The 27526-nt window shown below is 45.3% G+C and overlaps 2 long non-coding RNA genes across 2 annotated transcripts in view; both read right to left on the bottom strand.

The window, feature by feature from the left end:
* The window catches only part of LOC138663073 (uncharacterized), a 39986-nt gene that overhangs the window by 10438 nt on the left and 2022 nt on the right, over window positions 1–27526 (bottom strand). The gene's annotated exons all lie outside the window — the stretch shown is intronic.
* On the bottom strand, window positions 224–21779 carry LOC138663075 (uncharacterized). The gene is made up of 3 exons (XR_011318114.1): window positions 21208–21779; window positions 945–1017; window positions 224–705 (listed from the first exon to the last, which is right to left on the bottom strand). It is a non-coding gene; the product is annotated as an uncharacterized lncRNA (long non-coding RNA).

Here is a 27526-nt window from a genome sequence, read left to right as displayed (position 1 = left end):
TTGCAACCCTACTTGTACGGTCGCCCCTTCACTGTGGTGACCGACCACAACCCTCTGCGCTGGCTAAACGCCATGTGTGGAACCAACGGCAGGTTGCTACGCTGGAGCCTTGCCCTTCAGCATGTAGCAATAGTAAGCACGGCACTCTTGGCTTCTTGGAGGTGCGCAAGTTAGGTATCCAACCCGTCAAATATAAGCAATAAATTACTTGGCACTCAGGAGATCTTTATGCATGATCAGAAGTGAACAATTCGTTTATTTAGTGCATCCAGCTCAAACATTAAACGTTTTCGGTCTAATCAAAAGACCTTCATCAGAAACAGTTTTGGAATACTGAAATACATATGTAGAAATACAAAGAAATTCTGTTAAGACAAGTTACATGATGCACAGTCTCAATACAGGCGTATTACATTGTACTTGGAAGAATCAAATACATCACTTGAGAAGTGACAGACAACGACTGTGGCGGACTAGGTAGATCCAGCCTGGTGTTCCATGAGTCGTGAGCCTCGTTCAGGCGATGCTACGGACTGTGAACGTGTATAGGAGAGGAATGTAGTCAGGTGATGGCATCGAGTCCCAGCAAAGGACTATCAGAGTGGAATATAGAATGACCGACCCCACATAAAAAGAGAAGGATACAGCGAATGAGGTGACCTCCCAATACGCGGGGTCACGGGGCTAGGGTGCGAGGTGGAGTGCCTACAACACAAAAACATGAGCACATAAAAAACACACAGGAATGCCATATAACAGGTATCGTGCTGGGCGACTAAGCGTGAAGCCCTGCTGAGCGTACTATATGATCAGACTAATCCAAGAGTGTGACCACCAGGAACCTACATGAGAAGATACTAGATATGCGGCTGCAGTAGTACAGTGTAGTACATACAAGCGAAAAAGTAAAGGTAAGGAGCCCCCCGAAGTCCCCAACTTAATACCTGGAAGCCACGAAGAGTATGTGTGGGCCCACAGGGGTGCCAACAACAGGCAGAGTCCGGGAGAGAAAGGCGCCTGAGAGAAGTAAGGTAAAAAGCATGATAAATTGTATGGCACAGGCTGAGCGGCCTAAGGCAGGAGGGTCCCCTATAGTACTACGGCAGTTACCTTGAAGAGTCTGGAAATACGGAAGCAGAGCGCTGCAGAAGGGCGAGATACTCGCAGTGGCGGTAGCGCTGTGGAGAATGGAAGCAGGGAGTAGGTAACCATACCGAGGAGAGTGCCAGAAGGCGGGGGGGGGGGGGGGGGGGGGTTGGGGGGAGTAGGTGGGGAAGGGAGGGCGGGGAGGATGGGCGGGCGTCGCTAGGAGAGGGTGCTGCTATACCTGAATCCTCAAAGGGCACCGGCGCCGTGCAGAAGGGGTCGCGTTCTCCCGGGACTGCTGAATGGCAGTGGCACTTCCGGGTTTAAGTGCCCGCCGCCTGGAGATCAGCTGACGCGCCGCGTCACAGGGTCACATGACCGGAGCAGCCGCGCATGCGCAAGGAAGGGGGAAACCCTGGGAGTAAAGCCGGGATGAAGCGGCGCCTGCGCAGTGGGGCTAGACACTAAACAAATGAGTATATAAGACTAGAGGCCGTATACCGACAGGGTCGCAGCGCAGGGGATACCAGGAGAGAATAAAGCCGGATCGTAGCTAAGTGCTAGGGCTGGACACGGCTGAGGATAGGTACTGCAGGCATACTGCGCAGTGGCACAGATGGCCAAGGAGAGTAAAACAGGTCCCTACAACGGTGGTCACACCGGAGCACTATATAGAGATCAGATTAACACTCTATATAGAAATGGCATTGTGAAGGAATACTATACCATGTGAGGGAAGACCAGTGCTCAGTGCGTGGGGTACAATTAACGGTTCAGAAAAGGAAGAAACGTGAAACAGTTAAAACCAAGACATAAATAGTTAAACAAGGTCAATGTACACCACAACCATGATAAAAACATGTACACAGTATTTTACAAAAAAGCTGAAACGTCATAGTCCCTGTTCAATCCCTTTGGTTCTAGGGTCTGTAAAGTATAAATCCAGTATGCTTCCCTTCTCTGGAGCATTTTAATGCGGTTTTGGCCCCTTCTAGGGATGTCTACCTGTTCAAGAACCTGGAACCGGAGTTGGGCGATATTGTGATTCTTTACGGAAAAATGGTATGGGAGGGGGAGGTGTGTCTTATTACATCGGATGGTTGACTTATGTTGGGCCACCCTATCCCTCACCGTTTGTGTAGTCTCCCCCACGTAGGCCAAGCCGCAAGGGCATTTGATAAGATAGACCACAAATGTGGACTCACAGGTATAGAAGCCCTTAATGGGAATAGCCTTACCCGTTTGTGGGTGAAAAACAGAGGGACCCTTCTGTACATTACTGCACTGTAGACAGTTTAGGCAGGGGAATGTGCCCCGTCTCTGAGTTTGAAGGAACATCTGCTTAGGGACCAGGGTACCTGGGCCAACATCTGCCTTGACCAACCTGTCCTTGAGGTTCCTAGCTCGCTTAAAACATGACAGGAATGGCAATTTGAACTCTGTAATATTAGGATAACTCTTGGTTAGAATATTCCAGTGCCTCCGGATGGTCGACTGGACCAGGCCAGAAAAAGGGTGGAAAGTAGAGACAAAGGGGATTCTTTTGGGATTGTCCTTGGGTTTGCTATTTGACATGTTGCGTTTGGCCTCCGACAGTACCCCCTGAGGATACCCCCTGTCAGCAAATTTATGTTGAGTCTGGTTTTTTTTAAATTTTCATCGGAGACTATCCTATCAACCCTATGGAACTGTGATTTTGGAATAGAGTTCTTAACGGAGGGTGGGTGGCAGCTGGTGAAGAGTAGGAGGCCATTGCGATCTGTTGGTTTAGTGTATAAATCGATCGCCAAGTGACCCCCCCTCTCCTTATAAATTAAAGTGTCCAGAAAGCTGATCCTGTGTGTGTCATGTTGTATGGAAAATTTGAGTTCAGGCCAGATACCATTGATATGTTGGTCAAAAGGCAGGAGTGATTCAATTGGACCGTCCCAGATGCAAAATATATCGTCGATATATCTCCGCCAGACCTTACAGTGAGTCATGAATAGGGGATGATTATACACGAAATCTTGTTAGAAAATTGCCATGTACGCTATGGCGTAAGGGGGCGCTACGTTCGCGCCCATCGCGGTGCCTTGTTGCTGGGCATAAAAGGTGTCCTGGAACAAGAAATAATTTTCTTTGAGTACCAGGCCCAAAAGGTCGGCACAGAGATGACGGATTTTGATGTCTACTTTGTTGTCACTTAAGAGTCTATCTGTAGCTGCTAAGCCTTTCTCATGGACTATCGATGTGTATAGGCTGTTGACATCCCAAGTTATCAAAAGGGAAGTAGGGGATACGGGGCCTAAAGATTTAATGACCTGAATGAAATCATTAGTGTCCAGCAAGAAAGAGCGGGTGGTTTTTACTAATGGCGTAAGAATTTTCTCCAGTACCATTGATAAAGGTGACAGGACCGAATCGGTCAGGGATACAATAGGCCGGCCAGGTGGTTTGACTTAGTCTTTTGTGTATTTTAGGCAGAACATAAAATATAGGGGTAATGGGATCCCTTTTGATGAGAAAATCTCTCATTTTACTATCAATGGGGCCTGCTTGGAAGTGGAAGTATACGATAGGTGCGATTTTTTTGGACCAATTGGTTCAGAGGGTTATGTGGTATTATTTTGTACACCGTAGTGTCCCCCAGTTGTCTGAACACCTCCTCAAGATAGTCAGACCTATCCATAACTACCGTCGCCCCGCCCTTGTCTGCTGGTTTGATTATCAAAGATTTATCCGACGAAAGTTGCTCCAGTGAGAGTCTCTCCGAGTGTGTGAGATTGGTGTGAAACTGGAACTTCCCCCGGTCCATCTCCTGAGTCAATGTGTGGATGTCCCTCTCAACAAGGGAAACGAAGGTTTCCACTGGTGGATTGGACCGTGGTGGCATGTAGGAGCTATGAGTCTGTAAAGCCAGATCACGCAGTTCAAGTAAGGTCTTGTCCTGCCTTGACGAATTCAGTACGGCAGGTTGTTCTGAGAAATGTACACGCAATCTAATGTTGCGATAGAACCTCTGCAGGTCCATGTTGAGTTCAAACGAATTGAACTTGTACATAGGGCAAAATGATAAACCCTTCTGAAGTACAGCCAGTTGATGCGTGTCCAAGTTTTTTGAGGAGATGTTAACTACCAGAGGGAGGTCCTTACCTGTGAGCGTGTTGCCATCTGGTTTCTGGGTTCCCCGGCGGCATTGGCCTGATCTATGAGGGGTATTTACCTCACATACCCCAGATACATGATCTATGAGGGTATTTACCTCACATATCCCCCAATACCTGATCTATGAGGGGTATTTACCTCACATATCCCCCAATACCTGATCTATGAGGGGTATTTACCTCACATACCCCAGATACCTGATCTATGAGGGGTATTTACCTCACATATCCCCCAATACCTGATCTATGAGGGGTATTTACCTCACATACCCCAGATACCTGATCTATGAGGGGTATTGCCCTTCAGCAGTTTGACTTCACCATTGAACACAAAACGGGCAGAGAGCATGGGAATGCAGATGGACTGTCCCGCCAGGGTGAACACCCTGAGGTGCGCATGGAGGCATATCGTGAAGTTCTACCTCCCTAGCGCACACCAAAAGGGGGAGGTGTCACGATATGGTATGAAATATCATATAAGTAGTTTCTCTTGTTAGCAGGCTGCGGGCTAAAAAGCCCCCCTTCCCTTTCACTCAGCCAAGAGCTGCCTTGCCAATGTACATGGGGGAAGAGCGTTTTATTGCCTAAAGGAATTTTTACGACCAGGTTAGAATCTTCCTCCAGCAAGAACTGGATTCTAAGTCTCTAGAACATATGGAAGTTCTTTGTTTTGTTTTTGTAAGATATTACACAAACCGTTTACGTTAAGAACACGAAAATATATATTCTTAATCTCCCTCGGTGGATCTGCCCATCCCTCTAAACACGGGCTTCTAACTCCATCTGGTAAAGAAGTAGGGATTTCTCTGTAAATATGTATCCCAGATAGGACATATTTGATCTCATTAGAATGCCCACGTTAATCCGAGATGAATGCTGGGTTTGTTATGACTATGACATGTTTTGTAGCGGAGTTATAGAAATTAGATATAGGTTAGGGTAAAATTAGTTAACTGAAGAGGTAGGAGGGACGAGGTGATCCAACCCCTTTTTGGGATGTTACAGACCGCAGCGATAAATGTCTGCCCAGATCCCCAGCACAGTTTTCTTATCTTTTTCCTGGAGAGCCCTGAGCACGTCCCATGAACTGGGACGTATGGAAGCTCCACTAGCCTGGGTGCCTGCAATGCTTTGAACATGTGAGTGTTATCTTTTCTCCTGTAATCCCTTTATGTTATAATTACCTTGTACATATTTGCAATTGTCTCATTTGTAACATCATTTGTAAAATATTTTGATAAAACACTGCCTGAAACTTTTGATGGGGTATATTATTTAATGCTAGTTCGTTCTCCTGTTCTAAACCGTACCCTAAGTCTCCTGAAGGGAATTACGCTACTGTTGTTTTTGGGTTAGCTTCGGACCCGTTTAATCGAAGCTGGTGGCAGCGACCGTGTGCAGACTTTTGGTTGATGCTGTAGCGACTGCGGCATTGATAATTATTGTTCCTGCCTGAGTGGGAGTAGTTTATCGCATCGTTGCAGCGTGCCCAATAGCCAGTACATAGCAGGCAGCCTTTCTGGCGACTAATTACCCCAGGTGCAGTACCACATCTGACCTGAGAGTAAGGGGGGCGCCAGAGAGCTGCAAGTTTTAAGTGGAACTGTAAGCGGGATATACATAAATCCCTGCAGTTCGTGGTATATTGCAGAGCAGTGGGATACCTAGAATAAGCCCCTGCTGTAAACTAAGAGGTCAATAGCCTTGTGTGTGTTTTCATCACATTGTGAAGTGGAGGGATAACTAAGACAAGCCCCCCTGCACATGTGATAGCAGTCTGTTGGCCTAAAGTCTCCCCAACCCGTGACATAGGGGTGACGGTCACGGTGTAAATCGTGACAATGTACCTCACATAGCCCTAGATACCTGATCTATGAGGGGTATTTACCTCACACATCCCCAATACCTGATCTATGAGGGGTATTTACCTCACATACCCCAGATACCTGATCTATGAGGGGTATTTACCCCAGATACCTGATCTATGAGGGGTATTTATCTCACATATCCCCCAATACCTGATCTATGAGGGGTATTTACCTTACATACTCCAGATACCTGATCTATGAGGGGTATTTACCTCACATATCCCCCAATACCTGATCTATGATGGGTATTTACCTCACATATCCCCCAATGCCTGATCTATGAGGGGTATTTACGACCTCACATATCCCCCAGTACCTGATCTATGAGGGGTATTTACCTCACATACCCCAGATACCTGATCTATGAGGGGTATTTACCTCACACATCCCCCAATACTTGATCTATGAGGGGTATTTACCTCACATATCCCCCAATACCTGATCTATGAGGGGTATTTACCTCACATATCCCCCAATACCTGATCTATGAGGGGTATTTACCTCACATACCCCAGATACCTGATCTATGAGGGGTATTTACCTCACATATCCCCCAATACCTGATCTATGAGGGGTATTTACGACCTCACATATCCCCCAATGCCTGATCTATGAGGGGTATTTACGACCTCACATATCCCCAATACCTGATCTATGAGGGGTATTTACGACCTCACATATCCTTATATTCTTACACCCACCATTCCTAGGAGTAAGAAGCACTAAACATGAGCTCCTGAATTTCCATCACTTTATACCTTGTAATGAGGCAACTGTAAGACAAAACCTGGAAAAACTCAACTCCGTGGAACATAAAAGTGATCTGGACTGAACTGGACTTTACATTTTATGAAAAAAGGAAGAATTGGAGGATTTAAAGGACCAAACAAGAATCTCCTGGAGGACACAGACTGGAAACAGCCGGCATCATACATCTGACATCCTGATACCTGGACCTATAGAAGGTAGGAGAATTCTTTAACTACAACACAACCTATAGACTTGCTACAAATTAACCTCCATAGAAACAAGGATTATAATTAACATATAACTACAAAATGGAAAACACAAATTTAGAACAAGTAAATGAACAAAGCCCAGAGCCAGAGACACAGGAATGCTGGGGGCCAGATCAGGAGATAACACAGGGGGGGCAATAAATCCAAGAAGGACTACATTAGAGAAAATCCAGAGACTCTTTATGCAGATTTCACAAAGGAAGAACGAAAAAGAAAAACCAATGTATTATTCTATACAGACCAACCCTCAGCCTGGCACACTGCGCTGTGCAATCGATATAAACATGTATCTAAATCCAACATTAATAGTGGCCAGCTGATTAAAATTACCAGCCAAGCAGATGATGACACCAATGCGCTCACCATAATCCTATACAACAATGGCACAGTCATGGCGCAGGGGACCGAAGAGATTCTGCAGCAATTTGAAAATTGCTTTTCTGATATCAAAGAGCAGGCACAAACCTATAAAGGACTACAAGCCCCAGCAGCTACCTCTAATACTCACATAGAGATCCCCAGACAGAGCCACCCAACCCCCGACACTTCACACCTCTCGCCTGATAACATCAGAGACTTCTTATCTCAATTAGAAATAGACTTGGTCCAACTGAAATTAGAATGTGAAAGAAACTCACAAAGGAATGCAAATAACCAAGCAATAAATGACAAGGCCCTACAGAAAATAAGGGCCGAAATGTGTGAAATGAAATGTCAACACAAGGCAGCACTACAGGAAATGGGGGAACTGAAAAAAGACAATTATAAACTCAGAAAGGAGATTACAGAATTAAAAGCCCATAGCCCTGGACATCTGAACCAGCAGGGGGCAATGGAAACAAGCCAAAGAGCAAACAACATAGCCACCACTGACCAGAATGTAGAGACACCAAACAGCATTAATATAATAACCAACAATATGATGGAAGAGAGAATAGAACCAGCGACCAGCAAAGTCAGCACCACAGACCCCCATCAGCAGCACCGTAGCCCACCCAAGACATCGCAAAGTCCTGATATTGTCCTAATAATGGACTCAAATCCTGAAACTAGAGAGATGGAAGAGAGAAGAGAACCAGCCAGCACCACAGACCTCCGTCAGCAGCACCTTAGCCCACCCAAGACATCGCAAAGTCCTGACACTGTCCTAATTATGGACTCAAATCCTGAAACTAGAGAGATGGAAGAGAGAAGAGAACCAGCCAGCACCACAGACCTCCGTCAGCAGCACCTTAGCCCACCCAAGACATCGCAAAGTCCTGATACTGTCACAGCAGATCGCAGAACAATTGATCAACCTGGCAAAGATGGCAAAACTAAAATTCCCGGACAGTAAAATCATTCTGTCATCACTGCTCCCAAGAAAGGACATACCCAGGCCAACCACTCAAGCCATCAATGCAGAACTACATTTCAAAAAACCTGATCTGCACATCCAAACATAGACTGAGTGTGAACAGGTGCTGAACCCAGAGTCGCCAACTCGTATATAGTTAAATAAATAGGGCAGCACACTGCAGCGCCAAAACATGCAAACTTGAAAAAACGAAATTTGAACTGCATTACTGCACTAGAAATATGAAAAATGAGAGCTTTTAGCGCACAAAAATGGCCAATTTTATGTGTACCTCGTAGCCACGTTAAGGCATCTCTCTTATACGAGGTCCTACGTTTGACCTACCTCACTGAGAATAAACGTCTCCATCTGAATGGGTACATGTAAAAACCTCTTCTTGGACTCAAATTCTCTCTCTATGTGGAGGGGTATTGGACCTACTATAATTAAAACACCTGAAGCTAGGAGGCGGGGAGTGCACGATCAGAAGGCTAGAGAATACATTTCAAAAAACCTGATCTGCACATCCAAACATAGACTGAGTGTGAACAGGTGCTGAACCCAGAGTCGCCAACTCGTATATAGTTAAATAAATAGGGCAGCACACTGCAGCGCCAAAACATGCAAACTTGAAAAAACGAAATTTGAACTGCATTACTGCACTAGAAATATGAAAAATGAGAGCTTTTAGCGCACAAAAATGGCCAATTTTATGTGTACCTCGTAGCCACGTTAAGGCATCTCTCTTATACGAGGTCCTACGTTTGACCTACCTCACTGAGAATAAACGTCTCCATCTGAATGGGTACATGTAAAAACCTCTTCTTGGACTCAAATTCTCTCTCTATGTGGAGGGGTATTGGACCTACTATAATTAAAACACCTGAAGCTAGGAGGCGGGGAGTGCACGATCAGAAGGCTAGAGAATACATTTCAAAAAACCTGATCTGCACATCCAAACATAGACTGAGTGTGAACAGGTGCTGAACCCAGAGTCGCCAACTCGTATATAGTTAAATAAATAGGGCAGCACACTGCAGCGCCAAAACATGCAAACTTGAAAAAACGAAATTTGAACTGCATTACTGCACTAGAAATATGAAAAATGAGAGCTTTTAGCGCACAAAAATGGCCAATTTTATGTGTACCTCGTAGCCACGTTAAGGCATCTCTCTTATACGAGGTCCTACGTTTGACCTACCTCACTGAGAATAAACGTCTCCATCTGAATGGGTACATGTAAAAACCTCTTCTTGGACTCAAATTCTCTCTCTATGTGGAGGGGTATTGGACCTACTATAATTAAAACACCTGAAGCTAGGAGGCGGGGAGTGCACGATCAGAAGGCTAGAGAATACATTTCAAAAAACCTGATCTGCACATCCAAACATAGACTGAGTGTGAACAGGTGCTGAACCCAGAGTCGCCAACTCGTATATAGTTAAATAAATAGGGCAGCACACTGCAGCGCCAAAACATGCAAACTTGAAAAAACGAAATTTGAACTGCATTACTGCACTAGAAATATGAAAAATGAGAGCTTTTAGCGCACAAAAATGGCCAATTTTATGTGTACCTCGTAGCCACGTTAAGGCATCTCTCTTATACGAGGTCCTACGTTTGACCTACCTCACTGAGAATAAACGTCTCCATCTGAATGGGTACATGTAAAAACCTCTTCTTGGACTCAAATTCTCTCTCTATGTGGAGGGGTATTGGACCTACTATAATTAAAACACCTGAAGCTAGGAGGCGGGGAGTGCACGATCAGAAGGCTAGAGAATACATTTCAAAAAACCTGATCTGCACATCCAAACATAGACTGAGTGTGAACAGGTGCTGAACCCAGAGTCGCCAACTCGTATATAGTTAAATAAATAGGCAGCACACTGCAGCGCCAAAACATGCAAACTTGAAAAAACGAAATTTGAACTGCATTACTGCACTAGAAATATGAAAAATGAGAGCTTTTAGCGCACAAAAATGGCCAATTTTATGTGTACCTCGTAGCCACGTTAAGGCATCTCTCTTATACGAGGTCCTACGTTTGACCTACCTCACTGAGAATAAACGTCTCCATCTGAATGGGTACATGTCTAGCCTTCTGATCGTGCACTCCCCGCCTCCTAGCTTCAGGTGTTTTAATTATAGTAGGTCCAATACCCCTCCACATAGAGAGAGAATTTGAGTCCAAGAAGAGGTTTTTACATGTACCCATTCAGATGGAGACGTTTATTCTCAGTGAGGTAGGTCAAACGTAGGACCTCGTATAAGAGAGATGCCTTAACGTGGCTACGAGGTACACATAAAATTGGCCATTTTTGTGCGCTAAAAGCTCTCATTTTTCATATTTCTAGTGCAGTAATGCAGTTCAAATTTCGTTTTTTCAAGTTTGCATGTTTTGGCGCTGCAGTGTGCTGCCCTATTTATTTAACTATATACGAGTTGGCGACTCTGGGTTCAGCACCTGTTCACACTCAGTCTATGTTTGGATGTGCAGATCAGGTTTTTTGAAATGTATTCTCTAGCCTTCTGATCGTGCACTCCCCGCCTCCTAGCTTCAGGTGTTTTAATTATAGTAGGTCCAATACCCCTCCACATAGAGAGAGAATTTGAGTCCAAGAAGAGGTTTTTACATGTACCCATTCAGATGGAGACGTTTATTCTCAGTGAGGTAGGTCAAACGTAGGACCTCGTATAAGAGAGATGCCTTAACGTGGCTACGAGGTACACATAAAATTGGCCATTTTTGTGCGCTAAAAGCTCTCATTTTTCATATTTCTAGTGCAGTAATGCAGTTCAAATTTCGTTTTTTCAAGTTTGCATGTTTTGGCGCTGCAGTGTGCTGCCCTATTTATTTAACTATATACGAGTTGGCGACTCTGGGTTCAGCACCTGTTCACACTCAGTCTATGTTTGGATGTGCAGATCAGGTTTTTTGAAATGTATTCTCTAGCCTTCTGATCGTGCACTCCCCGCCTCCTAGCTTCAGGTGTTTTAATTATAGTAGGTCCAATACCCCTCCACATAGAGAGAGAATTTGAGTCCAAGAAGAGGTTTTTACATGTACCCATTCAGATGGAGACGTTTATTCTCAGTGAGGTAGGTCAAACATAGGACCTCGTATAAGAGAGATGCCTTAACGTGGCTACGAGGTACACATAAAATTGGCCATTTTTGTGCGCTAAAAGCTCTCATTTTTCATATTTCTAGTGCAGTAATGCAGTTCAAATTTCGTTTTTTCAAGTTTGCATGTTTTGGCGCTGCAGTGTGCTGCCCTATTTATTTATCAATGCAGAACTGACTGAAAAGATCAAGACTGTGCCAAACGTGACCCTGGCACAACACTTCTCCATAAACAACAGTCACCTGCACGATGATAAACACCTCAACAAACAAGGGGTCAGCCTCCTGGCCAAAGAGCTGAAGGACATCGTGCTAAACAGAGACCCCTGGCCTGGATTCAACCGGGGCCATAATCACACTGAAAGACCCCCGAGAACGATAAAGCAAAAAACCCCAAGGCTACCTCCTGAAGCTGGAAACAAAGCTCTTCACCCAGTGTCAGACCATCGGAGGTGGAGACCTCCACGGAGGAGACCACCAAGCCCACACAGACACATGCAGAGCAGACATAGGGATGAGATAAAGAACCTGCTCAATGCACTGTGCAGAAGACTAATGTGACTGGATGGAACCAAGCACTTCTATAAAACTGTCAGAAATCCAGTTTGTCCCACACAGCCATACTCATTACAAGGTATATACACACAAACCACAAAGAAGAATGTCTTCACATACAATCAGCAGCTGGAATATCCAGGGTCTCAACGCCTCAACCTTTGGATCTAAAACAAAGGACCCTGACTTTATACAAAGTATGAAAAATATAGACATTCAGATCCTCCTGGAAACATGGACCAGAGCCGAAAACGAATCCCTGGTGCCTATTGGATGCAAGGAATTCTTGGTCCATGCCCAGAAAAATAAAAACATCAAACAGGGCCGGGGTTTAGGAGGAGTAGCGATCTGGTATAAAGAGGAGCTCCACCAGTACATCAAACCGGTGAAGAAAGGAGACAGCCACATATGGATCAGAATCAGCAGCTCCATCCTCACCTGCCAGTCTGATGTCCACCTCTGTGCCACCTATATACCACCGCCAGAGTCCCCCTACTTCAATCCAGACTGCTTCGAGATCTTACAAAGAGAAGCCACCCATTATCAGGCCCTGGGCAAAGTTCTCACCTTTGGAGACCTGTTGTGAATTCTGTGGCTGAGTTCACTTCTGTGGTCACAAGTGGTATTGCAGTCTCTGGGCTTCCTCCCTCAGGTGTTTTGGTGAGCTCGTTGGCTGCCTTGCTATTTAGCTCCACCTGAGTCTGTCTTCCTTGCTCCTTGTCAATGTTCCAGTGTTGGATCTGAGCTACTGCATCTTTCCTTGGGCCTGCTGCTCTGCTAGATAAGTGCTTCTAGTTTGTTTTCTGTTTTTTCTGTCCAGCTTGTTATTATCTTTTGCTGGAAGCTCTGAGAAGCAAAGGGGTGCACCGCCGTGCTGTTAGTTCGGCACGGTGGGTCTTTTTGCCCCTTTGCGTGGTTTTCGTTTTAGGGTTTTTTGTAGACTGCATAGTTCTCTTTGCTATCCTCGCTCTGTCTAGAATATCGGGCCTCACTTTGCTGAATCTATTTCATTCCTGCGTTTGTCTTTTCATCTTGCTAACAGTCATTATGTGTGGGGGCTGCCTATTCCTTTGGGGTATTTCTCTGAGGTAAGTCAGGCTTGTATTTCTGTCTTCAGGCTAGTCAGCTCCTCAGGCAGTGCCGAGTTGCATAGGTAGTGGATAGGCGCAATCCACTGCTGCTTCCAGTTGTGTGAGGATAGATCAGGTACTGCAGTCTACAGAGATTCCACGTCTCAGAGCTCGTCCTATTGTTTTGGGTTATTGCCAGATCTCTGTATGTGCGCTGATTACTGCACGCTGTGTTGCCTGATTGCCAGCCATAACAGTACAAGGAGCCATTCAATGATTTCCAATAGAGGGAAAAAAGAAATCCTGACATCATTTTTTTTTCTTAGCTCTGTCTTCAGTCTTTTTTTTCCCCTAGACATTAGAGTGCTTCAGGACACAGCTGTGGACATGGATATTCAGGCTCTGTGCTCCTCAATGGATAATCTCGTTGTAAATGTACAAAAGATTCAAGATACTATTGATCAGAAATCGATGCTAGAACCAAGAATTCCGATTCCTGATTTGTTTTTTGGTGACAGAACTAAGTTCCTGAGCTTCAGAAATAATTGTAAGCTATTTTTGGCCTTGAAACCTCATTCTTCTGGTAATCCTATTCAACAGGTTTTGATTATTATTTCTTTTTTGCGCGGCGACCCACAGGACTGGGCGTTTTCTCTTGCACCAGGAGATTCTGCATTGAGTAATGTTGATGCATTTTTCCAGGCGCTGGGATTGCTTTACGATGAGCCTAATTCAGTGGATCAAGCTGAGAAAAATCTGCTGGCTTTATGCCAGGGTCAGGATGATGTAGAAGTATATTGTCAGAAATTTAGAAAATGGTCAGTACTCACTCTGTGGAATGAATCTGCACTAGCGGCTTTGTTCAGAAAGGGTCTCTCTGAAGCTCTTAAGGATGTAATGGTGGGATTTCCTATGCCTGCTGGTTTGAATGAGTCTATGTCCTTGGCCATTCAGATCGGTCGTCGCTTGCGCGAGCGTAAATCTGTGCACCATCTGGCGGTATTGTCTGAGAGTAAACCTGAGCCTATGCAGTGCGACAGGACTATGACTAAAGTAGAACGGCACGAACACAGACGTCTGAACAGACTGTGTTTCTATTGTGGTGATTCTACTCATGCTATTTCTAATTGTCCTAAACGCACTAGGCGGTTCGATAGCTCTGCCGTTATTGGTACTGTACAGTCCAAATTCCTTTTGTCCATTACCTTAATGTGCTCTTTGTCATCATATTCTGTCATGGCGTTTGTGGATTCAGGCGCTGCCCTGAATCTGATGGATTTGGATTATGCTAAACGTTGTGGATTTTTCTTGGAGCCTTTGCGGTGTCCTATTCCGTTGAGAGGAATTGATGCTACACCTCTGGCCAAGAATAAGCCTCAGTACTGGGCCCAGCTGACCATGTGCATGGCTCCTGCACATCAGGAAGTTATTCGCTTTTTGGTACTGCATAATTTGCATGATGTGGTCGTGTTGGGGTTGCCATGGCTACAAACCCATAATCCAGTATTGGATTGGAACTCTATGTCGGTAACCAGCTGGGGTTGTCAGGGAGTACATGGTGATGTTCCATTTTTGTCTATTTCGTCATCCATTCCTTCTGACATCCCAGAGTTCTTGTCGGACTTTCAGGATGTATTTGAAGAGTCCAAGTCTGATGCCCTACCTCCGCATAGGAATTGTGATTGTGCTATCGATTTGATTCCTGGTAGTAAATTCCCTAAGGGTCGTTTATTTAATTTGTCCGTACCTGAACACACCGCTATGCGCAGTTATGTGAAGGAGTCCCTGGAGAAGGGACATATTCGCCCATCGTCGTCACCATTGGGAGCAGGGTTCTTTTTTGTAGCCAAGAAGGATGGTTCGCTAAGACCGTGTATTGATTACCGCCTTCTTAATAAGATCACTGTTAAGTTTCAGTATCCCTTGCCATTGATTTCTGACTTGTTTGCTCGGATTAAGGGGGCTAGTTGGTTTACTAAGATTGATCTTCGTGGTGCGTATAATCTGGTGAGAATCAGGCAGGGAGATGAATGGAAAACGGCATTTAATACGCCCGAGGGTCATTTTGAGTATCTGGTGATGCCGTTCGGACTTGCCAATGCTCCATCTGTTTTTCAGTCTTTAATGCATGACATTTTCCGTGAGTATCTGGATAAATTCTTGATTGTTTACTTGGATGACATTTTGATCTTCTCAGATGATTGGGAGTCTCATGTGAAGCAAGTCAGAATGGTTTTCCAGGTACTGCGTGCTAATTCCTTGTTCGTGAAGGGATCAAAGTGTCTCTTCGGTGTGCAGAAAGTTTCATTTTTGGGGTTCATCTTTTCCCCTTCTACTATCGAGATGGATCCGGTTAAGGTTCAGGCCATCCAGGATTGGACTCAGCCGACATCTCTAAAAAGTTTGCAGAAATTCCTGGGCTTTGCTAATTTTTATCGTCGCTTCATCTGTAATTTTTCTAGCATTGCCAGACCATTGACCGATTTGACCAAGAAGGGTGCTGATTTGGTTAATTGGTCTTCTGCTGCCGTGGAAGCTTTTCAGGAGTTGAAGCGTCGTTTTTGCTGTGCCCCTGTGTTGTGTCAACCTGATGTTTCTCTTCCGTTCCAGGTCGAGGTTGATGCTTCTGAGATTGGTGCAGGGGCGGTTTTGTCACAGAGAGGTTCTGGTTGCTCAGTGTTCAAACCATGTGCTTTCTTTTCCAGGAAATTTTCTGCTGCTGAGCGTAATTATGATGTGGGCAACCGAGAGTTGCTGGCCATGAAGTGGGCATTCGAGGAGTGGCGTCATTGGCTTGAGGGTGCTAAGCATCGCGTGGTGGTTTTGACTGATCATAAGAACCTTACTTATCTTGAGTCTGCCAAGCGCTTGAATCCTAGACAGGCCCGTTGGTCGTTGTTTTTTGCTCGTTTTGATTTTGTGATTTCATACCTTCCGGGCTCTAAAAATGTGAAGGCGGATGCTCTGTCTAGGAGTTTTGTGCCCGACTCTCCGGGGTTATCTGAGCCGGCGAGTATCCTCAAGGAAGGAGTCATTGTGTCTGCCATCTCCCCTGATTTGCGGAGAGTGTTGCAGAAATTTCAGGCTAATAAACCTGATCGTTGTCCGGCCGAGAAACTGTTCGTCCCTGATAGGTGGACTAGTAAAGTTATCTCTGAACTTCATTGTTCGGTGCTGGCCGGTCATCCAGGAATCTTTGGTACCAGGGAGTTGGTTGCTAGATCCTTCTGGTGGCCATCTCTGTCACGGGATGTGCGTGCTTTTGTGCAGTCCTGTGGAATTTGTGCTAGGGCTAAGCCCTGCTGTTCACGTGCCAGTGGGTTGCTTTTGCCCTTGCCGGTCCCGAAGAGGCCTTGGACACATATTTCGATGGATTTCATTTCTGACCTTCCCGTTTCTCAAAAGATGTCTGTCATTTGGGTGGTCTGTGATCGCTTTTCTAAAATGGTCCATCTGGTGCCCTTGGTTAAATTGCCTTCCTCCTCTGATTTGGTGCCTTTGTTCTTCCAGCATGTGGTTCGTTTACATGGCATTCCTGAGAATATTGTTTCTGACAGAGGTTCCCAGTTTGTCTCGAGGTTCTGGCGAGCCTTTTGTGGTAGGATGGGCATTGACCTATCTTTTTCCTCGGCCTTCCATCCTCAGACTAATGGCCAGACCGAACGAACCAATCAGACCTTGGAAACATATCTGAGATGTTTTGTTTCCGCTGACCAGGATGATTGGGTGTCATTTTTGCCGTTGGCTGAGTTCGCCCTTAATAATCGGGCCAGCTCGGCTACCTTGGTCTCTCCATTTTTCTGCAATTCTGGGTTCCATCCTCGTTTCTCTTCAGGACAGGTTGAGTCTTCGGACTGTCCTGGTGTGGATAATGTGGTGGACAGGTTGCAGCAGATCTGGACTCAGGTAGTGGACAATTTGACCTTGTCCCAGGAGAAGGCTCAGCTTTTCGCTAATCGCAGACGCCGTGTGGGACCCCGACTTCGTGTTGGGGATCTGGTTTGGTTATCTTCTCGTCATATACCTATGAAGGTTTCCTCTCCTAAATTTAAACCTCGTTTTATTGGTCCGTATAGGATTTCTGAGATTCTCAATCCGGTGTCTTTTCGTCTGACCCTCCCAGACTCCTTTTCCATACATAATGTATTCCATAGGTCGTTGTTGAGGAGATACGTGGCACCTATGGTTCCATCTGTGGAGCCTCCTGCCCCTGTTTTGGTGGAGGGGGAATTGGAGTATATTGTGGAGAAGATTTTGGATTCTCGTGTCTCTAGACGGAAACTCCAGTATCTGGTCAAATGGAAGGGTTATGCTCAGGAAGATAATTCCTGGGTTTTTGCCTCTGATGTTCATGCTTCCGATCTTGTTCGTGCCTTTCATGTGGCTCATCCTGGTCGGCCTGGGGGTTCTGGTGAGGGTTCGGTGACCCCTCCTCAAGGGGGGGGTACTGTTGTGAATTCTGTGGCTGAGTTCACTTCTGTGGTCACAAGTGGTATTGCAGTCTCTGGGCTTCCTCCCTCAGGTGTTTTGGTGAGCTCGTTGGCTGCCTTGCTATTGAGCTCCACCTGAGTCTGTCTTCCTTGCTCCTTGTCAATGTTCCAGTGTTGGATCTGAGCTACTGCATCTTTCCTTGGGCCTGCTGCTCTGCTAGATAAGTGCTTCTAGTTTGTTTTCTGTTTTTTCTGTCCAGCTTGTTATTATCTTTTGCTGGAAGCTCTGAGAAGCAAAGGGGTGCACCGCCGTGCTGTTAGTTCGGCACGGTGGGTCTTTTTGCCCCTTTGCGTGGTTTTCGTTTTAGGGTTTTTTGTAGACTGCATAGTTCTCTTTGCTATCCTCGCTCTGTCTAGAATATCGGGCCTCACTTTGCTGAATCTATTTCATTCCTGCGTTTGTCTTTTCATCTTGCTAACAGTCATTATGTGTGGGGGCTGCCTATTCCTTTGGGGTATTTCTCTGAGGTAAGTCAGGCTTGTATTTCTGTCTTCAGGCTAGTCAGCTCCTCAGGCAGTGCCGAGTTGCATAGGTAGTGGATAGGCGCAATCCACTGCTGCTTCCAGTTGTGTGAGGATAGATCAGGTACTGCAGTCTACAGAGATTCCACGTCTCAGAGCTCGTCCTATTGTTTTGGGTTATTGCCAGATCTCTGTATGTGCGCTGATTACTGCACGCTGTGTTGCCTGATTGCCAGCCATAACAGAGACCTCAATGCAAGAACAGGGAGAGAGAGAGACTTCCTGACCACAGATGGAAACATCTACATACTTGAAGCAGAGAATGACGGCCAAGACCCTGTACACACTGAGAGAAACAGCTATGACAGTACAGTCAACAAAAGTGGCAGAAAGCTCCTGAACGTATGTAAAAGTTTAGGACTTCATATCCTTAATGGACGAAGCAAGGGTGACTCCTTAGGAAGGTATACACTAAACTCCCATGTAGGGAGGAGTGTAGTTGATTACGCCATTACAGACCTGAACCTGGCAGATGTCAGCGCCTTCATAGTCACCCCACAAACGCACCTGTCAGACCACAGCCAACTTCTTCTGTACATGAAATCTACAGAGAAACCATCCACTCAGAAGCCACAGCAGAGCGGCCTCTTCACCCGGCCTCCATCCTATAAATGGTCCAAAATGTCGGCACTAAAATATAAAGAAGCTTCCAGCAGACCTGAAATACAGCGGATGCTCCACCACTTCTACAACCTCGAGTACATGCCAAACCCAGAGGGAGTGAGCCAAGCAGCAAAGGACCTCAACAATATATTCTACGCAATGGCCAGACTGTCCGACCTTAAAAAAGTCGACTACAAGAGACCAAAAGAAACACAGGTCAATGGCTGGTTTGACAGAGAATGTAAAGCTGTACGGAAGACCCTGAGAACAGCCTCCAACAAGAAACACAGAGACCCCAACCACCTGGGTCTGAGGGAAGCCTATGACTCCATACAAAAGCAGTACAAAACCATCCTCAGGAGGAAGAAGCAGAGTTACATCTCTACCAAGCTTAACCAACTCCAAGACGCCCTCCAAGACAACTCCTTCTGGGAACTATGGAACCAAATGGACACCAAAGACAAGAAAAACAACAACCATATCCAAAATGGCAACCTCTGGCTCCAATACTTCAGAGACCTCTATAAGGACATTCCAAAGGAAGGACTAAGCCAAGAACAGGAAAACATAATGGCAAAACTAAAAGCAATGGAGGAAAAAATCAAAAACTTCCAAAACCCGATGGATACACCTATAACACTACAGGAAGTAACCGAGAGACTCTCCTCCATAAGATGTAGAAAAGCCGGTGGCCTGGATGGAATCCTACCAGAAATGCTGAAGTTCAGCCCACCAGAAATACAGGCTGCAATGGTTAAACTCTTCAATATTGTGCTGAGTGCCGGCTACTTCCCTCGTACCTGGAACCAAGGCCTCATCACACCCATCCACAAGAGTGGGGACAGGTATGACCCAGCCAACTACAGAGGCATATGTGTCAGCAGCAACCTGGGAAAACTGTTCAACAGTATCCTGAACAAGAGGATCCTCACCTTCCTCACCGAGCACAACGTCCTCAGCAAGAGCCAAGCAGGGTTCATGCCGAACCACTGCACCACTGATCACATCTATACTCTGCACAGCCTCATTCAGAGACACGTCTACAATACAAAGAATGGGAAGATATACGCCTGCTTTGTGGACTTTAAAAAGGCCTTTGATTCAGTGTGGCACCCGGGCTTATTCCTGAAACTCAACACACACAAGAGACAGTAAAATAACTGTCACTTCCCAAGAAGCAAAAAAACCATCAAAATAACAATTCAAATTATTTTATTAAAGATATAACAGAAAATTTAAAACAGCCACATATTACATATCCCACCATATGACCCCAAGGAGGGTAAACCACACTCTCTATTTATATGGAGGAAAAAAGTAAATAACAAATAAATATTTTAATTATTCTCTTATATTATTTCCTACCCAACAAAAAGAGCATTTCCCAGAGCAAGTATCTCCTATATAGTATTAAACATATCTCAGGTGCTACATAGCCTCCCCACTAGTTAATAAACCTATATAGCTATATAGCTATCAAGAGAAAAAAATGCCCTAAACATATGTGCTCAATTCCTAAATAAGGAGAAGGGTACGTGTCTCAGATCCAATGAGAGAAACAATGAGTTCAAGAACATATATCCACATACTTTACCTCCAAAAAATACTGTAGTAGAGAGAGCGGTGCCGGTGTGTGACCCTCCGTGCCACATATGTGGATATATGTTCTTGAACTCATTGTTTCTCTCATTGGATCTGAGACACGTACCCTTCTCCTTATTTAGGAATTGAGCACATATGTTTAGGGCATTTTTTTCTCTTGATAGCTATATAGCTATATAGGTTTATTAACTAGTGGGGAGGCTATGTAGCACCTGAGATATGTTTAATACTATATAGGAGATACTTGCTCTGGGAAATGCTCTTTTTGTTGGGTAGGAAATAATATAAGAGAATAATTAAAATATTTATTTGTTATTTACTTTTTTCCTCCATATAAATAGAGAGTGTGGTTTACCCTCCTTGGGGTCATATGGTGGGATATGTAATATGTGGCTGTTTTAAATTTTCTGTTATATCTTTAATAAAATAATTTGAATTGTTATTTTGATGGTTTTTTTGCTTCTTGGGAAGTGACAGTTATTTTACTGTCTCTTGTGTGTGTTGACATTGGTAGGAAGTTATTCATCAATTATGATGGGACATTGATTGGTAATCGTTTATTCCTGAAACTGCTGGAGAGTGGAATAGGAGGAAAGACCTACGATGTCATCAAAAGCTCCTACACCGAGAACCGCTGCAGCGTGAGTGTGAACGGCAAAAGAACGGCCTATTTCCAGCAGAGCCGCGGAGTCAGACAAGGCTGCAGCCTAAGTCCAACGCTCTTCAACATCTACATCAACGAGCTGGCTACCGCCCTGGAATCCTCCTCAGCACCAGGACTCACCCTCCACGACGCTCAGGTGAAATTCCTGCTGTATGCAGATGACCTGCTGCTGCTGTCACCAACCGAGAAAGGCCTCCAGGACAACCTGAAAATCCTAGAGAAATTCAGCTCCACCTGGGCTCTACCAGTCAACCTAAAGAAAACCAACACCATGGTGTTCCAGAGGAGAAAGAGAAGATCAGACCAACACCCATCATTTATCCTCAACAACTGCGACCTCACAGGAACAGACAAATATACCTACCTGGGCCTAGAGATTCACCGGTCAGGGAGCTTCAAACAAGCCATAGAGACCCTGAAAGACAAGGCCTGCAAAACCTTCTATGCCATCCGAAGGACACTCTACCATCTGAAGCCACCAGTGAGGGTCTGGCTAAAAATCTTCGACTCCATCATCGCCCCAATCCTCCTGTATGGCAGCGAAGTCTGGGGTCCTCACACCTACCCAGACTGGTCAAAGTGGGATTCCAATCCAACAGAAATATTCCACCTGGAATTCTGCAAGCACCTTCTCCAGGTCCATCGGAGCACCTCCAACAGTGCTTGTCGGGCCGAGCTGGGCAGATTCCCTCTACACCTAACAGTTCTAAAGAGGGCGCTGTCATTCCGGGCTCACCTGCATAGGAGCAATCCAAGCTCCCATCACCATAAAACCCTGATACATGTAGGTGAAACAGAAAAACCAGAACCCTCAGAACAGCCCAGCCAAACCCAACCGGACCAGAACACCAATCACAACAACCTGACAAAAGCCGGAATCAGGAAGATGGCAGACGAAGGCCAGGAGAGGTATGTCAGTGACTGGAAGAATGATATCATCAGCTCACAGAAACTGACCATATACCGGAGCCTACAGAGAGACTACAGACTGGCCCCATATCTGGAGAAACTCCCGGACCCCAGAGACCGCCAGATCCTGAGCCGATATAGACTCAGTGCCCACAGTCTGGCCATCGAATGTGGCCGACACAGGCAGACCTACAAGCCCAGGGAGGAAAGACTGTGCCAACACTGTGACCAGGAGGCCATAGAGGACGAAACCCACTTCCTGCTACACTGCTCCAAATACTCAGCAGTGAGGGACACTCACTTCAGGAGACTCTCACATCTCTTCCCAGACTTCATCACCATGAAAGAGGAAGAGAAAACATATATCCTGCTGGGAGAAGAAGAGAGAGCAGTGGAGATAGCAGCGCGGTATGTGAGCGAATGTCATAGACTGCGAGAAAGAGAATTATGATGCCATGGACTATAGCCCCCACAATGGATCTGCCCCATCCACCTCCCCTATGCCATGGACTATAGCCCCCATCCTGGATCTGCCCCCATCCACCTCCCCTATGCCATGGTCTATAGCCCCCACAATGGATCTGCCCCCATCCACCTCCCCTATGCCATGGACTATAGCCCCCACAATGGATCTGCCCCCATCCACCTTCCCTACAGCTCCTACCCAACATCCCCACAGTCCCTATCCCTATTGCCTTTATACACTTGCTTTGGCAAAACTGATGTGTATTTGGTCCTGCCAATAAAGCTTCTTTGAATCTTGAATCATATCCCCCAATACCTGATCTATGAGGGGTATTTACCTCACACATCCCCCAATACCTGATCTATGAGGGGTATTTACCTCACATACCCCAGATACCTGATCTATGAGGGTATTTACCTCACATATCCCCCAATACCTGATCTATGAGGGGTATTTACCTCACATATCCCCCAATACCTGATCTATGAGGGGTATTTACCTCACATATCCCCCGATACCTGATCTATGAGGGGTATTTACCTCACATATCCCCCTATACCTGATCTATGAGGGGTATTTACCTCACATACCCCAGATACCTGATCTATGAGGGGTATTTACCTCACATACCCCAGATACCTGATCTATGAGGGGTATTTACCTCACATACCCCAGATACCTGATCTATGAGGGGTATTTACCTCACATATCCCCCAATACCTGATCTATGAGGGGTATTTACCTCACATATCCCCCAATGCCTGATCTATGAGGGGTATTTACCTCACATATCAAATACCTGATCTATGAGGGGTATTTACCTCACACATCCCCCAATACCTGATCTATGAGGGGTATTTCCCTCACATACCCCAGATACCTGATCTATGAGGGGTATTTACCTCACATATCCCCCAATACCTGATCTATGAGGGGTATTTACCTCACATACCCCAGATACCTGATCTATGAGGGGTATTTACCTCACATATCCCCCAATACCTGATCTACGAGAGGTATTTACCTCACATATCCCCCAATACCTGATCTATGAGGGGTATTTACCTCACATACCCCAGATACCTGATCTATGAGGGGTATTTACCTCACATAGCCCAGATACCTGATCTATGAGGCGTATTTACCTCACATATCCCCCAATACCTGATCTATGAGGGGTATTTACCTCACATACCCCAGATACCTGATCTATGAGGGGTATTTACCTCACATATCCCCCAATACCTGATCTATGAGGGGTATTTACCTCACATATCCCCCAATACCTGATCTATGAGGGGTATTTACCTCACATACCCCAGATACCTGATCTGAGGGGTATTTACCTCACATATCCCCCAATACCTGATCTATGAGGGGTATTTACCTCACATACCCCAGATACCTGATCTATGAGGGGTATTTACCTCACATATCCCCCAATACCTGATCTATGAGGGGTATTTACCTCACATATCCCCAATGCCTGATCTATGAGGTGTATTTACGACCTCACATATCCCCCAATACCTGATCTATGAGGGGTATTTACCTCACATACCCCAGATACCTGATCTATGAGGGGTATTTACCTCACATATCCCCCAATACCTGATCTATGAGGGGTATTTACCTCACATATCCCCCAATACCTGATCTATGAGGGGTATTTACCTCACATATCCCCCAATACCTGATCTATGAGGGGTATTTACCTCACATACCCCAGATACCTGATCTATGAGGGGTATTTACCTCACATATCCCCCAATACCTGATCTATGAGGGGTATTTACCTCACATACCCCAGATACCTGATCAATAAAAGGGGTATTTACCTCACATATCCCCCAATACCTGATCTATGAGGGGTATTTACCTCACATATCCCCCAATACCTGATCTATGAGGGGTATTTACCTCACATACCCCAGATACCTGATCTATGAGGGGTATTTACCTCACATATCCCCCAATACCTGATCTGAGGGGTATTTACCTCACATCCCCAGATACCTGATCTATGATGGGTATTTACCTCACACATCCCCCAATACCTGATCTATGAGGGGTATTTACCTCACATATCCCCCAATACCTGATCTATGAGGGGTATTTACCTCACATACCCCAGATACCTGATCTATGAGGGGTATTTACCTCACATATCCCCCAATACCTGATCTATGAGGTGTATTTACCTCACATATCCCCCAATGCCTGATCTATGAGGGGTATTTACCTCACATATCGCCCAATACCTGATCTATGAGGGGTATTTACCTCACACATCCCCCAATACCTGATCTATGAGGGGTATTTACCTCACATACCCCAGATACCTGATCTATGAGGGGTATTTACCTCACATATCCCCCAATATCTGATCTATGAGGGGTATTGACCTCACATATCCCCCAATACCTGATCTATGAGAGGTATTTACCTCACATATCCCCCAATACCTGATCTATGAGGGGTATTTACCTCACATACCCCAGATACCTGATCTATGAGGGGTATTTACCTCACATAGCCCAGATACCTGATCTATGAGGGGTATTTACCTCACATATCCCCCAATACCTGATCTATGAGGGGTATTTACCTCACATACCCCAGATACCTGATCTATGAGGGGTATTTACCTCACATATCCCCCAATACCTGATCTATGAGGGGTATTTACCTCACATATCCCCCAATACCTGATCTATGAGGGGTATTTACCTCACATATCCCCCAATACCTGATCTATGAGGGGTATTTACCTCACATATCCCCAATGCCTGATCTATGAGGTGTATTTACGACCTCACATATCCCCCAATACCTGATCTATGAGGGGTATTTACCTCACATACCCCAGATACCTGATCTATGAGGGGTATTTACCTCACATATCCCCCAATACCTGATCTATGAGGGGTATTTACCTCACATATCCCCCAATACCTGATCTATGAGGGGTATTTACCTCACATATCCCCCAATACCTGATCTATGAGGGGTATTTACCTCACATATCCCCCAATACCTGATCTATGAGGGGTATTTACCTCACATATCCCCCAATACCTGATCTATGAGGAGTATTTACCTCACATACCCCAGATACCTGATCTATGAGGGGTATTTACCTCACATATCCCCCAATACTTGTTCTATGAGGGGTATTTACCTCACATACCCCAGATACCTGATCTATGAGGGGTATTTACCTCACATATCCCCAATACCTGATCTATGAGGGGTATTTACCTCACATACCCCAGATACCTGATCTATGAGGGGTATTTACCTCACACATCCCCCAATACCTGATCAATGAGGGGTATTTACCTCACATATCCCCCAATACCTGATCTATGAGGGGTATTTACCTCACATATCCCCCAATGCCTGATCTATGAGGGGTATTTACCTCACATATCAAATACCTGATCTATGAGGGGTATTTACCTCACACATCCCCCAATACCTGATCTATGAGGGGTATTTACCTCACATACCCCAGATACCTGATCTATGAGGGGTATTTACCTCACATATCCCCCAATACCTGATCTATGAGGGGTATTTACCTCACATACCCCAGATACCTGATCTATGAGGGGTATTTACCTCACATATCCCCCAATACCTGATCTACGAGAGGTATTTACCTCACATATCCCCCAATACCTGATCTATGAGGGGTATTTACCTCACATACCCCAGATACCTGATCTATGAGGGGTATTTACCTCACATAGCCCAGATACCTGATCTATGAGGCGTATTTACCTCACATATCCCCCAATACCTGATCTATGAGGGGTATTTACCTCACATACCCCAGATACCTGATCTATGAGGGGTATTTACCTCACATATCCCCCAATACCTGATCTATGAGGGGTATTTACCTCACATATCCCCCAATACCTGATCTATGAGGGGTATTTACCTCACATACCCCAGATACCTGATCTGAGGGGTATTTACCTCACATATCCCCCAATACCTGATCTATGAGGGGTATTTACCTCACATACCCCAGATACCTGATCTATGAGGGGTATTTACCTCACATATCCCCCAATACCTGATCTATGAGGGGTATTTACCTCACATATCCCCAATGCCTGATCTATGAGGTGTATTTACGACCTCACATATCCCCCAATACCTGATCTATGAGGGGTATTTACCTCACATACCCCAGATACCTGATCTATGAGGGGTATTTACCTCACATATCCCCCAATACCTGATCTATGAGGGGTATTTACCTCACATATCCCCCAATACCTGATCTATGAGGGGTATTTACCTCACATATCCCCCAATACCTGATCTATGAGGGGTATTTACCTCACATACCCCAGATACCTGATCTATGAGGGGTATTTACCTCACATATCCCCCAATACCTGATCTATGAGGGGTATTTACCTCACATACCCCAGATACCTGATCAATAAAAGGGGTATTTACCTCACATATCCCCCAATACCTGATCTATGAGGGGTATTTACCTCACATATCCCCCAATACCTGATCTATGAGGGGTATTTACCTCACATACCCCAGATACCTGATCTATGAGGGGTATTTACCTCACATATCCCCCAATACCTGATCTGAGGGGTATTTACCTCACATCCCCAGATACCTGATCTATGAGGGGTATTTACCTCACACATCCCCCAATACCTGATCTATGAGGGGTATTTACCTCACATATCCCCCAATACCTGATCTATGAGGGGTATTTACCTCACATACCCCAGATACCTGATCTATGAGGGGTATTTACCTCACATATCCCCCAATACCTGATCTATGAGGTGTATTTACCTCACATATCCCCCAATGCCTGATCTATGAGGGGTATTTACCTCACATATCGCCCAATACCTGATCTATGAGGGGTATTTACCTCACACATCCCCCAATACCTGATCTATGAGGGGTATTTACCTCACATACCCCAGATACCTGATCTATGAGGGGTATTTACCTCACATATCCCCCAATATCTGATCTATGAGGGGTATTGACCTCACATATCCCCCAATA

Source organism: Ranitomeya imitator, chromosome 2 (assembly GCF_032444005.1).
Source record: "Ranitomeya imitator isolate aRanImi1 chromosome 2, aRanImi1.pri, whole genome shotgun sequence".
NCBI classification, from domain to species: Eukaryota; Metazoa; Chordata; class Amphibia; order Anura; family Dendrobatidae; genus Ranitomeya; species Ranitomeya imitator.
This window is presented reverse-complemented; position numbering and strand designations above follow the sequence as displayed.